We start from the raw sequence: 12281 nt of genomic DNA, 5'->3' as shown, positions 1-12281 counted from the left end.
TTTCCATGTCCTGTCTATTATAAATACTGCTGCAATGAACATGGGAGTTCTCAGAAGATATTTCTATTGACCTCTGTTTATCCCTTCAGCCAGGCTGGGGATAGTTTTGATGGGACAGACTTGTGACTCTTGGCAGTGGAAAGGAGGTCTTTAAAGGGACGACATGGAAATTAGAAAATGAGCAACCCAAGGATGCCTGACTATTTTGATTCTCAGTCTCTGCTTCTCTCTGTGCCTCTCTCTGAGTCTCTGAATCTTAAATATACCACTCTGTTTCTTCCTCAGTTTCTACTTTTCTCTGCCTCTGATGTTTTTTTCTTTCTATAGATTCTCTATGTCTTCCTCTTCTATCCATTTTCTCTCTATTTGATTTGAAAAATTCTATCATTTGCTTAAAGACCTAAACGTAAGACTGGATATTATAAAACTCCCAGAGGAAAACATAGGCAGAAACTCTTTGACATAAATCAAAACAATATTTTTTTGGCTCCATCTCCTAAAGTAAAGGAAATAAAAGCAAAAATAAACAAATGGGACCTAATTAAACTCAAAAGCTTTTGAACAGCAAAGGAAACCATCAATAAAATGAAAAGACAACCTACTGAATGGGAAAAACTATTTGCAAATGATATGACCGATAAGGAGTTAAAATCCAAAATATATAAACAGCTCATTCAACTCAATATCGAAAAAACAACCCGATTTAAAAAATGAGCAGACCTGAATAGACATTTTTCCAGAGAAGACATACAGGCTGAGAGGCACATGAAAAGATGCTCAACATTGCTAATCATCAGGGAAGTGCAAACCAAAACCACAATGAGAAATCTCTTTACACCTGTCAGAATGGCTATCATCAAAAAGTCTACAAATAACAAATGTTGAGGAGGATGAAGAGAAAAGGGAACCCTTGTGCACTGTTAGTGGTAACGTAGATTGGTGCAGCCACTGTGGAAAACAACATGGAGGTTTCTCAAAAAACTAAAAATAGAACTACCACATGACCCAGCAATTCCACTCCTGGGTATGTATCCGAGAAAAACAAAAACACTAATTTGAAAAGATACATGCACCCCAATGTTCATAGCAGCATTATTTACAATTGTCAAGACATGGAAACAACCTAAGTGTCTATCAACAGGTGAATGGATAAAGAAGATGTGTTCATCCATAAAAAAGAATGAAATTTTGCCACTTGCAGCAACATGGATGGATTTGGAGGGCATTATGCTAAGTGAAATGAGTCAGACAGAGAAAGACAAATACTGTATGATATCACTTATATGTGGAACCTAAAAAATACAACAAACTAGTGAATATAACAAAAAAGAAGCAGACTCACAGATATAGAGAGTTAACTATGGTAACCAGTGGAGGGGGGAAGGGCAATATTGGGGTGGGGGATTAGGAGGTACAAACTGTTGGGTGTAAGTCAGGCTCAAGGATGTATGCACAACATGGAGAAGATGCCAGTATTCTCTAATAACTGTAAATGGAAAGTAACATTTTAAAATTGTATAAAAATTAAAAATTTTTAAAAAAGAAAAATTGTGTCATTTGCTAACAAGCCTGAGGATATAAGCATCACAATATGTAATTAAAATATGTAAATCAAGTGGCAGCCCTAGTACATTGCTTGGAGTTTCGTTGCATATTTATTAATTTATTTATTAATTATAATTTAATTTGAAATATTTCAGCCTAGACTGAGACATTCTGCATATGCTAGTTAGTTTAGGCTCTCACTCCAGGGGCAGTCAGCTGCCTTAATGGAAAATCTATACTCCTGGGGTGCCCAGTTAGCATCACATTTGAAAGGACTGCTCTAGAAGCAGCTATGACAAATGCTTCTCTCTTCTGTATCTCAATCAGTACCCAAGGTTTTCCTAATTAGCAGAGCAAATTTTAGAATTATTTAAAATGGTGATTTATTAAGTAAATTAATGGCTTTTTAGTTCGTGTATCACAGAAGTTTCCACATATTTGTAACACTACTCCTTAAATACCTCAATTTACAGAGGTGAAACCTGAGGTTCAAAGGGTTAAAAATGTGCTTTATTGGTAAAATTAAATGTATTCAAGGTGTATAGATTTGCTAAAATATTTAAGAGGCTCTCCACATCCTTGTTCGGGTATCAGAATCTAGCCGGATCTGTAGCCTGAATCTTTGAAATGATGCCCGGTCTTGATCTCTGAATGGTCCCAGGTCCAGCCATTAGCCAGAAGGACTTCTGTTGCCTAAACTGTAGGGGAACAGAATCCTGCCTCTTGAATAACACCATATCTGCCTCAGTGGACTTTTCATGCAAGTGGGGATGAACACAGCCAAAAGGACAGAGCCCTGGGATGGCATCATGTTTGCAGAGCAGGTCGTATGAGCTGCTTTACGCCTGCCTGCTTATGTGACTATTTAATGTTCATATGTGAGGCAGAATTTGCCTTGAGATCAGCCTTTACCTGATTGAAAGGTTGTGAGGGAATAACTAACTGACCCACCTCAAGCTTCTTCAAGACTCCTGCCATATACCAAAAAGGACTTGAGAGTTGTGCATTAAGAATAGGCTTGGGTTAGTTAATAACAATGATGTAAGAAAACAAGCAAAGGCAGCTTTGCTTCATATTTCTGCTGCCTCCAAAGGACGGTGAGAAGGAAAGTCTGAGAAGAGCTGGTGTAATGACAGAATCCTGCACTAAGAGGCTGTGAGAGATCTAGGTTCCCCATTACTACCACCTGTATGACTTTGAGGCAAGTCATTTAACCCTCTGAGTCTCAACTGTTGCATCTGTAAAACAGGAATAATTGCTTACTTACACCCAGTGTGTCTTGAGTCTTAGAAGTTATTATTCAAAGAAGTTGCAGCCTTGCTTTGGGGGAGGGGTCACCTTCCACAACTTCAAAATGCTCCAACCCTTTTTATTTAAATTATTGGAGATTATAGTTTTTGTGGGTAGCATCTATACTGAGACAAATGCCACGCAATTCAAATATTTAAAGTATATAACTCAATGGTTTTTAGTGTATTCATAGAGTTATGTAATCATCACCACAATCAATTTTAGCACATTTTGTCACCCCAAAAAGAAGCCCCATATCCTTTAGCTATCACCCCACAATCTCCCCATCCATTCTCCTCCAGCATTAGGCAACCTTCTGTCTCTACTTTCTGCCTGTCTTGATGGTTTCATATTAATGAAACCATACAATATATGGACTTCTGTGTCTGGCTTCTTTCACTTAGAATAATGTTTTCAAAGTTCATCCATGCTGCAGCATGTATCGGTACTTCGTTCCTTTTAATGGTCAAATAATATTCCATTGTATAGATATAACACATTTTATTCATTCATTCATCAGTTGATAGACATGTGGTTTATTTCTACCTTTTAGTTATTACAGTTAATGCTACTATGAACATTTCATGTACAAGTTTTTGTGTGGGCGTATGTTTTCATTTGTCTTGAGTGTATATTGAGTTGACCCAAAAGTTCATTCAGGTTTTTCTGTTGCATCTTATGGAAAACCCCGATTGAACGTTTGGGCCAACCGAATACCTAGAAGTGGAATTGCTGGGTTCTACTCCGTATGGTATCTCTATGTTTAATCTTCTGAGGAACCACTAGACTCTTTTCCAAAATGACTGTAACATTTTACATTCCCACCAGCCTTGTATAAGGATTCCAATTTCTTCACATCCTGACAACACTTGTTATTGTCTGTCTTTTTTAACATAGCAGATGTGAAGTGGTATCTCATGGTGGTTTTGATTTGCGTTTCCCTGATAGCTAAAGATGTTTAGCATCTTTTCTTAAGCTTGTTGGTCTTCTGATTATTTTCTTTGGAAAGATGTTTACTCAAATCATTTGCCCGTTTTTAAGTCTGGCTATTATTGAACTGTAAGAATTCTTTAAATATTCTGAATATATATTCTAAGTATTCTTATCAGATTTATGATTTGGAAATACTTTCACCCATTCTGCAGGTGGTTGTTTCACTTTCTTGATAGTGTAGTTTGAAGAAAAAAAGTTTTTAATGTTCGAGAATTCCAATTTATCTATTTTTTTCATTTTGTTGCTTGTACTTTTGGTGTCATATCTAAGAATCCACTGCCAAATCCAAAGTCACAAAGATTTACTCCCATGTTTTCCTCTAAGAGCCTTATAGTTTTAGCTTGACATTGAGGCCTTTGATCCATTTTGAGTTAATTTTTGTACAGGTGTAAGACAGAGATCCAGCTTCATTATTCTGCATGTGGCTGTCCATTTGTACCAGTACCATTTGTTGAAAGGTCTATTCTTTTTCTGTTGAATGATGTTGACATTTTTTTTCAAAACCCAGTTGACCATAGATATGTAGGTTTACTTCTGGGCTCTCATTTCTGTTCCATTGATCAATGTGTCTATCCTTATCCCGGTACCGTACTATCTTGATTAATGTTGCCTTGTATTAAGTTTTGAAATCGAGAATATGAATCCTCCAACTTTGTTCTTTTTTTCCAAGATTATTTTGATTATTCTAGGTTCCTTACATTTCCATATGAATTTTCAACTACTTTCTAAAATTTCAAAATGAAAAACTCTTCTAGTGTTTGTGGGCTGTCACATCTATAAGTGGGTTTTTGTTTTTGCCTTATGGGGATTTAAGAGCAAAGAAATCAAAATTTTTATAGTTTTGTGGCTTCAGTATAGTAGGAATTTCCCCCCTAAAAATTCATCCAACTGAACATTCTTTAGATTTTATCTTGAAGTATCTATCCTCTTCTTTCCCTAATGAGAGATTCTTTCAAACTGTTCAGCTTGAGAAGCTTTGCCTACTAAGAATGATCTCAGACACTTGGCCACATCTTCCTTAATTCCAAGCTTCTAGAGGTTGTCACTGGTTAGTCAGAGAAGCAGAGGCAACAATAATTAGCCCTGTATCAATTTGCAATCTGAAGAAAAAAATATTCAAGAAATGTTCTCTAAAATCACTCTCTTATTTTAAATTCTTGATCTGAGCATCACCTAATTAAAAAGCTGTACGCCCTTACCCCCTCCTTCATCCCCACCGAGTAATGCAATGGTCTCAAGAATTCACGTAAAAACCCCCTCTCAAATGAGCACGTTGAGAGGTAAGGAAAATGGTGTTGAAAGCAGTGGAGACCTGCAGAGAGAGGAGCAGAAAGGATAAAGAGCATGATAAGGGCAGAAACCAATAGGAACAGAGAAGGGAAGAGAATGAAGACGGAAAGGGAAAGGGGAGCTCAGAAAGGGAGAGAGAAGCATATGGCAGGTATCAATTATTTACCATTCATGTACAATAAAAAAAATGCACTTTAACTACAGGAAGAGCACCAAATCCACTCAATAACCATTTAAAAGCATATGGAAATAAAACACAGCCATTTAGAGGGCTGTAATAAATGTGCAATGCTCTTTGTAATGCCCCTGAAAGAATACAAGCGTTAAGCCTTGGTAAATTACACTTAAAAGTAAGTGTAACATAAAAACGAAATTAGGCATACAAATAACCTCACACTTAGGCACTTTTTCAAAGTCTCCTTCAAACAGTTAATTAGAAAAGCCTCTAAGGATCATAACTTTTCTTCTCTCATATTTTCTTCTCTTAACAATAGAGCCAAGCAAATGGCAAGAGCAAATAAACAGAGATTCAGGATGCATAGAAGGTCTGCGTTATATCCTCAGCCTTGGAAAATGAAAAATGGGGAAGACAATAAAAAGCAGGCACTGTCAAAACTGTTCCCTTCACTTATTAGAGAACTGAATGAAACCCTTTAAACACGGGTCACAGAAATATGTAGATGGCATCATAGGTTCTGTTTCCCAATTACACATTTTAATAGCTTCAATGTTCTCTTCAAAATGCAATAACCCAGTCAAAAAGTACTATTAACCTCATGTGCCCATTCTTCATTAACATCTGCTGTATAATATAGTCATGTTTCCAGTAAACCAGGTCCCACATGTTCCAGCCTTAAAAGGGAGAGAATCAAAAAAAGAGTTTGGCTCCAAGGGGCTGTAGCCATTAGATACCAGATTAAAGCAGGCACAGGGTGGGGTGAGGCTCTGGCGGAATTTGCTGTGTTCCAGCCTGCAAATTCCACATAAAAGTTCTCATCACAAACAAGAGTTCCCTCAGCAGCAATGAGTAGCACATGTCTTTTTCACCCTATTCCGTCAGCCCCCAAATCTTTTTGCATGTATAGTACTACATAACTTCATGAATGTCGCAGCTTGGGTGCCCCAGGAAGAAGACTCTGAGACAGAGATTAGCGTGCAGGACACTTTTAGGGGGTGCCCTTGGGATCCAACACCTGTGGCAGGGAAGGGAAGAGAAGGAAGCAAAACTGGGCAGAGGGAAAAGTCGGGCTGCAGTGCAGTTTCGATGGACGCCTCAGCCTAACTTCTGGGGATTTCTGAAGATGGACCCACCTCTCAATGCTGCTCCATTTGGGTGAGAGGACCAAAGCTCCGTACCCCTTCATCAGTCAGTCTTTGGATGCAGCTGCCCCAGGAAGGGGGCGTGGCCTTGTACAAGGCCTCTCTCCTCACCAGAGAGAACCTGGAAGGGGCCGGCTGCCTGCAGCACCCCAGCAGCTGAGGGCATCAGACCGTAAGACGGAGCAGCACATCCTCAGGTCCACCACAGCGAGCAAACAGAAGAGGCCTTTTCGGGTTCATCTGTTCATTCAGAAAACGCTTGTTGCACCTTTTCAGTGGGCACAGCTCTGACCTGCGCTGACTGATTATTGTTTCCAGTGTGTCTTCTGGCATAGAACACAAAGAGCTTGATACTCATTGTGTCTCCCGAATTCTCTGTGAGGCAATACTGTATCAAGGACTCACCTGCCCATTTCACACATAGGAAAACTGATGATGGAGAAAAGCAATCAGCTGGAGTTTTTTACAGGTAAGCCCTCCAGTATTTAAAAGAAAAAAGGCATCCTGAGGAGACGATAGCAAACCTTGCCTAAGAATGTAGGTAATCCATTGATGTGGGGTTACAGATGGACAGGAAAAGGAGAGAGAGAGCTTATGAGAAAGTTGCCACGCTCTGGCTTCTTTCCTCCTCCTTGTCTTTCTATTTTGGCAGATGCCAGAGGGCAAGATTTAGTCCATAAATTATACTCTGACCCCATTTTCTAAATTTCATTAAAAAAACATTTTTTTCTCTTTTATCTGAAAATTCCTCTTTCAACTCTTATAAAGACACTCCTGGGTCGGTCTTGTTACCCAATAAGTAACCTGCTACTGTTCACATTGACTGTAATCAAGCCTGCACCGCTGTCCTAACAATACACCAAAGTGTGCCACAGACAGCCAGCGCTCACCCTCTTGTGTCATTTTACTTAATTAATAAGTGGAACAAAGATTGCGGAAAAGGAAGAAATTTGATTACGCAGCATTGTAATGGCACTGTAGTCTCCTGTAAAGACTGAGTGGGGTCTGCCCCCTTAAAATCTCCATTTGCTCCACCACTGCACCATAGAAATGTCAGCTCGACTCCCCCCGCCGCCCACCCTGAGGTGACCTTTATTTAGCTGCATCTCTCAGTAATACTAACCCATTAGTCATGCCTGGGTCAGTGATGTGTCAATAACAGAATAATTATTGAAGAAAGCCTTAAGAGGAAGGACAGTAGCCTCAATTCAGAGTTAGCTCGACCGAAACCGGCACCGCGGCTTGTTGAATAAATGAATGGATGTCGAATAAATGGTCCCTTTACATGTGGAGACCTAAAGACTGTTGATTCCATTAATCCAGGAGGTTATTTGTAGCTGCTAAATACCTTTTTAGACCAATAAGTGGCATGGCTTTTACTCCTGCTGGCTACAACCCACCCTTTCTAGTAGAACAAATTTACTGTACTTAATGGTTCTGGCATTTTAAAAGGAAGACACAGGGCTGTTCAGACTCCCTGCACCTTTTGTAGGGGCACTGGGTCAAAGAATAACCTCTCTCTACTCACAGGAGAGACAGTCTTGAGATCCTGAAATTAGAGATGCTTCCAAACTCCATGCTAGACCTCTGAGAGAAACCAAACAGCGAGGTGTGGATAAAACGAATGAGGAACAATGAGAGAGGCAGTGTGGCTTAACAGTTAAAGGAGGAATGCAAGAGACAGACACACACACGGGGAGAATACCATGTGGAGATTGGAGTTACCCTGCCCAAAGCTAAGGAACTACCAGAAGCTGTAGGAAAGGCCTGGAACAGATCCTCCCTTGGCTCCTTCAGAGGAAGGATGGCCTTGCCGACATCTTGATCTTGAGCTTTCAGCCTCCAGACCTGTGAGACAATAAACTTCTGTTATTTAAGCCACTTAGTGTGTGGTACTTTGTTACAGCAGCTCTAACAAACTGATACACTGGGGTCATAACTTGCAGCCAGCAGGCCTCGTGTGGGGTCCTGTCCTCATCATTTACTTGTTGTGTCATCTTGGGCAAGTTACTTAAACTCCTTACCCATCTACTTCCTACGAAGGCAAGACAATAATACATGGTTTACCTACCTCACGAATCTGTTGTGGGAGTAGAAACCTTACATATGCAAAAGCACTTTGCAAATTCTAACAGAACATTATGTAGGTTGTATGTGACATAAGTGTCTAGTATGACATTCTGTACGGTAGTACTTCCCATCCCTAAGATATGTACAAATTAGGGGCTCCAGGAGTCTATAAGGAGAGCTCCAAAAGTGTTCAGAAAATAAACAAACAAAAAACTCCTTCTCCCTAGCCATCTAGATAGGCAAGGTAGATTTGAATAGGGAATGGGGAGCTGTTGAGGTGAAAAGGAGAGCCCAGATCTAGAGTTACCTCTTGCTAATGTTATACTACAAATGAAAATGACAGCAAAGCAAGGAAATTAACATACTAAACAGGCACCAGCCAAGACCAGCTACCCAAGACCCATCCTTTCCACAGGAGTACAGAGGCCCAGGGAAGGAGAGAGAGCTGGAGTTAAGGAATATAATGCACAACACTCAACAGCAGCTTCTGTACTGTAACAGTCTTCATTAGAAGCCATATATAATATTCCCATGTTGTTGTTTTTTTAATAAGCAGGTGTTTCTTCTATATTCAATTGCCACCAGAATAAATCCTGTGGTCCTTCAGTTCCAGCTATTACGTGAAGCTGCATTTTTTTTAAAAGTCCAAGACTGTACAAGGCAATTCATTGATAGTATGCGCCCTTGATATGATACAGGGAAACTGGCACTTTACCTCTTTGGTCTTCCTCCCTATAACCTGGTCTAATCATAAGAAAAACAGGAGACAAATAGAGGCACATTCTGCAGAATACCTGCCTAGTGACCCTCACAACTGGCAAGGTCGCCAAAAACAAGGAAAGCCTGAGAAACTGCCACAGCCAAAAGGAGTCTAAGGAGACATGACAGTTAAATGAATGTAGTATCCTGGATGGGATCCTGCAACGGACAAAGGACATTAGGTAAAAACTAAGGAAATATGAATAAACTACGAGCTTTAGTTAATAATGATGTATCAATATTGGTTCATTAACTGTAATGAACGTACTATACTAATGTAAGATGTTAATAACAGGGGAAATTGGGTACAGGTATATGGGAACTCTCCATACCCTTGTCTCAGATTTTCTGTAAATCTGAAACTATTCTAAAAAATGAAGTTCATTAAAAATTTTAAAAGGCCACCAAAATTTTGCTTTCATCTTTTGAAGAGTATTAGAGAAAATTATATTTTTGTCTTACAAAAACCCTTTTTAGAAATCCCCTTTCCTCTTCTCTCCAGATATCATACAACCTAAAATTTCTCCAGAGCCTCTTGCTTTCACAAATTCCTACACACATATGCGCGTGAGCGCATGTGCACAGGAGCACGCAAACCATAGCTTTTTTGTCTCTCATCCTCCCTTGCTGATACTATCTCCACTGTCACCATTCTCCACCCACAGGCCCTTCTTGAATGTGTCACCACCAAGACTTCTGCTCCAGCCATCCAGTTACAGCCCTTCTGGAAACCTGGATGACACAGTAGTCCCATATACCTGTTCTTTCCTTGCTGCTTGTAGGGAAAAAAATACATAAGGCATTCCCTGGAATGTGTAGTTCTTCTCCAGAAGAACTATCTCCAGAAGGTCTATCAGATTTTCTTATAAGCAATTCTAGTGAAGAATGTGTAACAAATAAAATTCTCTACCTCAATATATGATGTTTTAAAAGTCAAAAAGTAAACATATCACTAATATCATTCTCTTACTACCTAGATATATGAACTAGTGTTGAGTTTAAAAAAAAAAACAATTGGCAGTCCCAGAAGACTAATTACAAAACTGATACTATTTAATAAAGCTCAGAAATAAGCAATGCTAAAGACTATATTGTTTAGACATACCTGAATAGGTGACAAAACTAATTTTTTAAGAAGCAAAGGAGTAATAAACACAAAATTCAGGATGGCGGTTATATCCTGTGAAGGAGGGTAATGTTCTAGGTCTTACCCTGTATAGATATTTTATAACTTGCATATATATAATCTTTGGTATGTGTAAAATAAAAAGATGTGTTTTTAAAGGATAATTAGAGCCCTACTGGTGTACTATATCAGTCAGATTCCTCCAGGCAAGGAAACCAACCTTGGGTTATTTAAACAGAAAAAGAACTTATTAATAAGATACTGTGTGGCTCACAGAATAACCAGAAGGACACAAAGGCCAGGCTGGGGGTCAGGCAAGAACTCAGGCAGCAGTGTTAGCCCTGGGAAGACACCGCTAAACACAGACACTAAAGCTTACATCTCCAAGCCACCAGCACAGGACCCTGATAAGAGCACTAGAAACTTACCACACTGCCTTTCAAAACTGGATAGGGGGACAGCTGCTGCCGGAGGGTGGCTGATTCTTGCTTCATCTCACCTTCTAGCTCTAGTTTCCAACTCTGGGTGGGTACATCTGATTGGTGGAGCCCAGGTCATGTGCCTGTGCCCGATCTGCAAGGGAGGCTAGGAACCTGCTTGGCTTTTACTGTAGGAAGCAGGCTCAGTCTCCCCCAGGACTCACAAGGTAGTGAATCTCCCACACAGAGATAGTGACTTCAGATGCTGGGTGTCAAAAGAGTTGACAAATGTCCACTTTTTTAGCTTTTCAATATCAACATACATCTTTCTCCCCATGCATCTGCTTTTTAAAATATTGCTGCTTAACATAATAAAACTATCCCTCATATATTCAAGGAAGAATCACCTAATGCCCACAGTATGAGGAGCATCCCGAGATCCAGGGTCTCGTCAGGTCCTGCACGCAGCTCCAAGTGCAAGATCTCTGACTGTTCATTCTTACACTAGTTCCATCATGACCTTCTCCTGATATTCTGTACCCTCTAAACCAAAGTGTTAAGCTAACTCCCACCAATTCACCCTATAAACATAATGGAGAAAACAGAAAAGAAGGAAGAGGGAAGGAGGAAGAAAACTAAAGTATAAAAATACATGTTTATCCCAACCAAAAAACTGTAGCTGGTCATGAATCAATAGGTGGCATTTATGGATTCCCTACCCATTCTAAGGTTCCTCTGCCTTCACACAGAACCTCAATTAGGGGTTTTTGACCTCACTGAGTGACCCAGGGTTTTCCTCCTGAGGGATCAGAGTCGGTGGTGGTCCTACTTGTACAGGATGACTAAGTCTTCAGTTAACTTTTGACACTGGGTGTCCACCTTCCTCTCTCTCCCACTGCAGTAGTCATCCCATTTCTTTTCTAGTGTCAGGATCAGTCAACCCAGCAACACCGTAGCCCCCCTTTGGCCTTTTCACCCAATGGTGTGAGGTTGTAATTAGAATCTGCAGAGTGCTGCTATTTTCATGAGTACATCAGGTTTCTGGGGCTGCTGTAACGGCTTACGACACACTTGGTGGCTGAAAACAACAGAAATTTAGAAATACAGTTTCAGAGACTGTGGAGACCTTTTCTAGAGGTGTCTAAAATCAAGATGTCAGTAAGATCATGCTTTCTCCAAAGGTTCTTTGACTTTTCCAGTTTCTGGTGGTTCCAAGTATTGCTTGGCTTATGGCGGCGTAACTCCAGTCTCTGCCCTTGTCTTCACATGGCCTTCTCCCCCGTGGCCTCTGTGTCTCAAATCTCCTTTTCTCTTATAAGGACACCAGTCATTGGATTTAGGGCCCGTCCACTAAATTCAGGATGACTTCATCTTGAGATTTTTAAATACATCTGCAAAGACCCTATTTCCAAATAAGGTCACATTCACAGTTACTAGAAGTCAGGACTTGGACATATCTTTTGGGAGGA

The 12281-nt window shown here is 40.0% G+C and overlaps 1 protein-coding gene across 3 annotated transcripts in view; it reads right to left on the bottom strand.

Annotated features, from left to right (window-relative positions):
• Positions 1-12281, bottom strand: part of KLF7 (KLF transcription factor 7) — a 445941-nt gene that overhangs the window by 294916 nt on the left and 138744 nt on the right. The window contains exon 3 of one of the 3 annotated variants that reach the window (XM_060301951.2): positions 8187-8286. The exons of the other annotated variants lie outside the window; for them this stretch is intronic. The gene's annotated coding sequence lies outside the window, so the exon portion shown is untranslated. The remainder of the gene's footprint in view (positions 1-8186; positions 8287-12281) is intronic. 3 annotated transcript variants of the gene reach the window in all.

This window comes from Globicephala melas, chromosome 7, assembly GCF_963455315.2.
Source record: "Globicephala melas chromosome 7, mGloMel1.2, whole genome shotgun sequence".
Taxonomy (NCBI): Eukaryota; Metazoa; Chordata; class Mammalia; order Artiodactyla; family Delphinidae; genus Globicephala; species Globicephala melas.
This window is presented reverse-complemented; position numbering and strand designations above follow the sequence as displayed.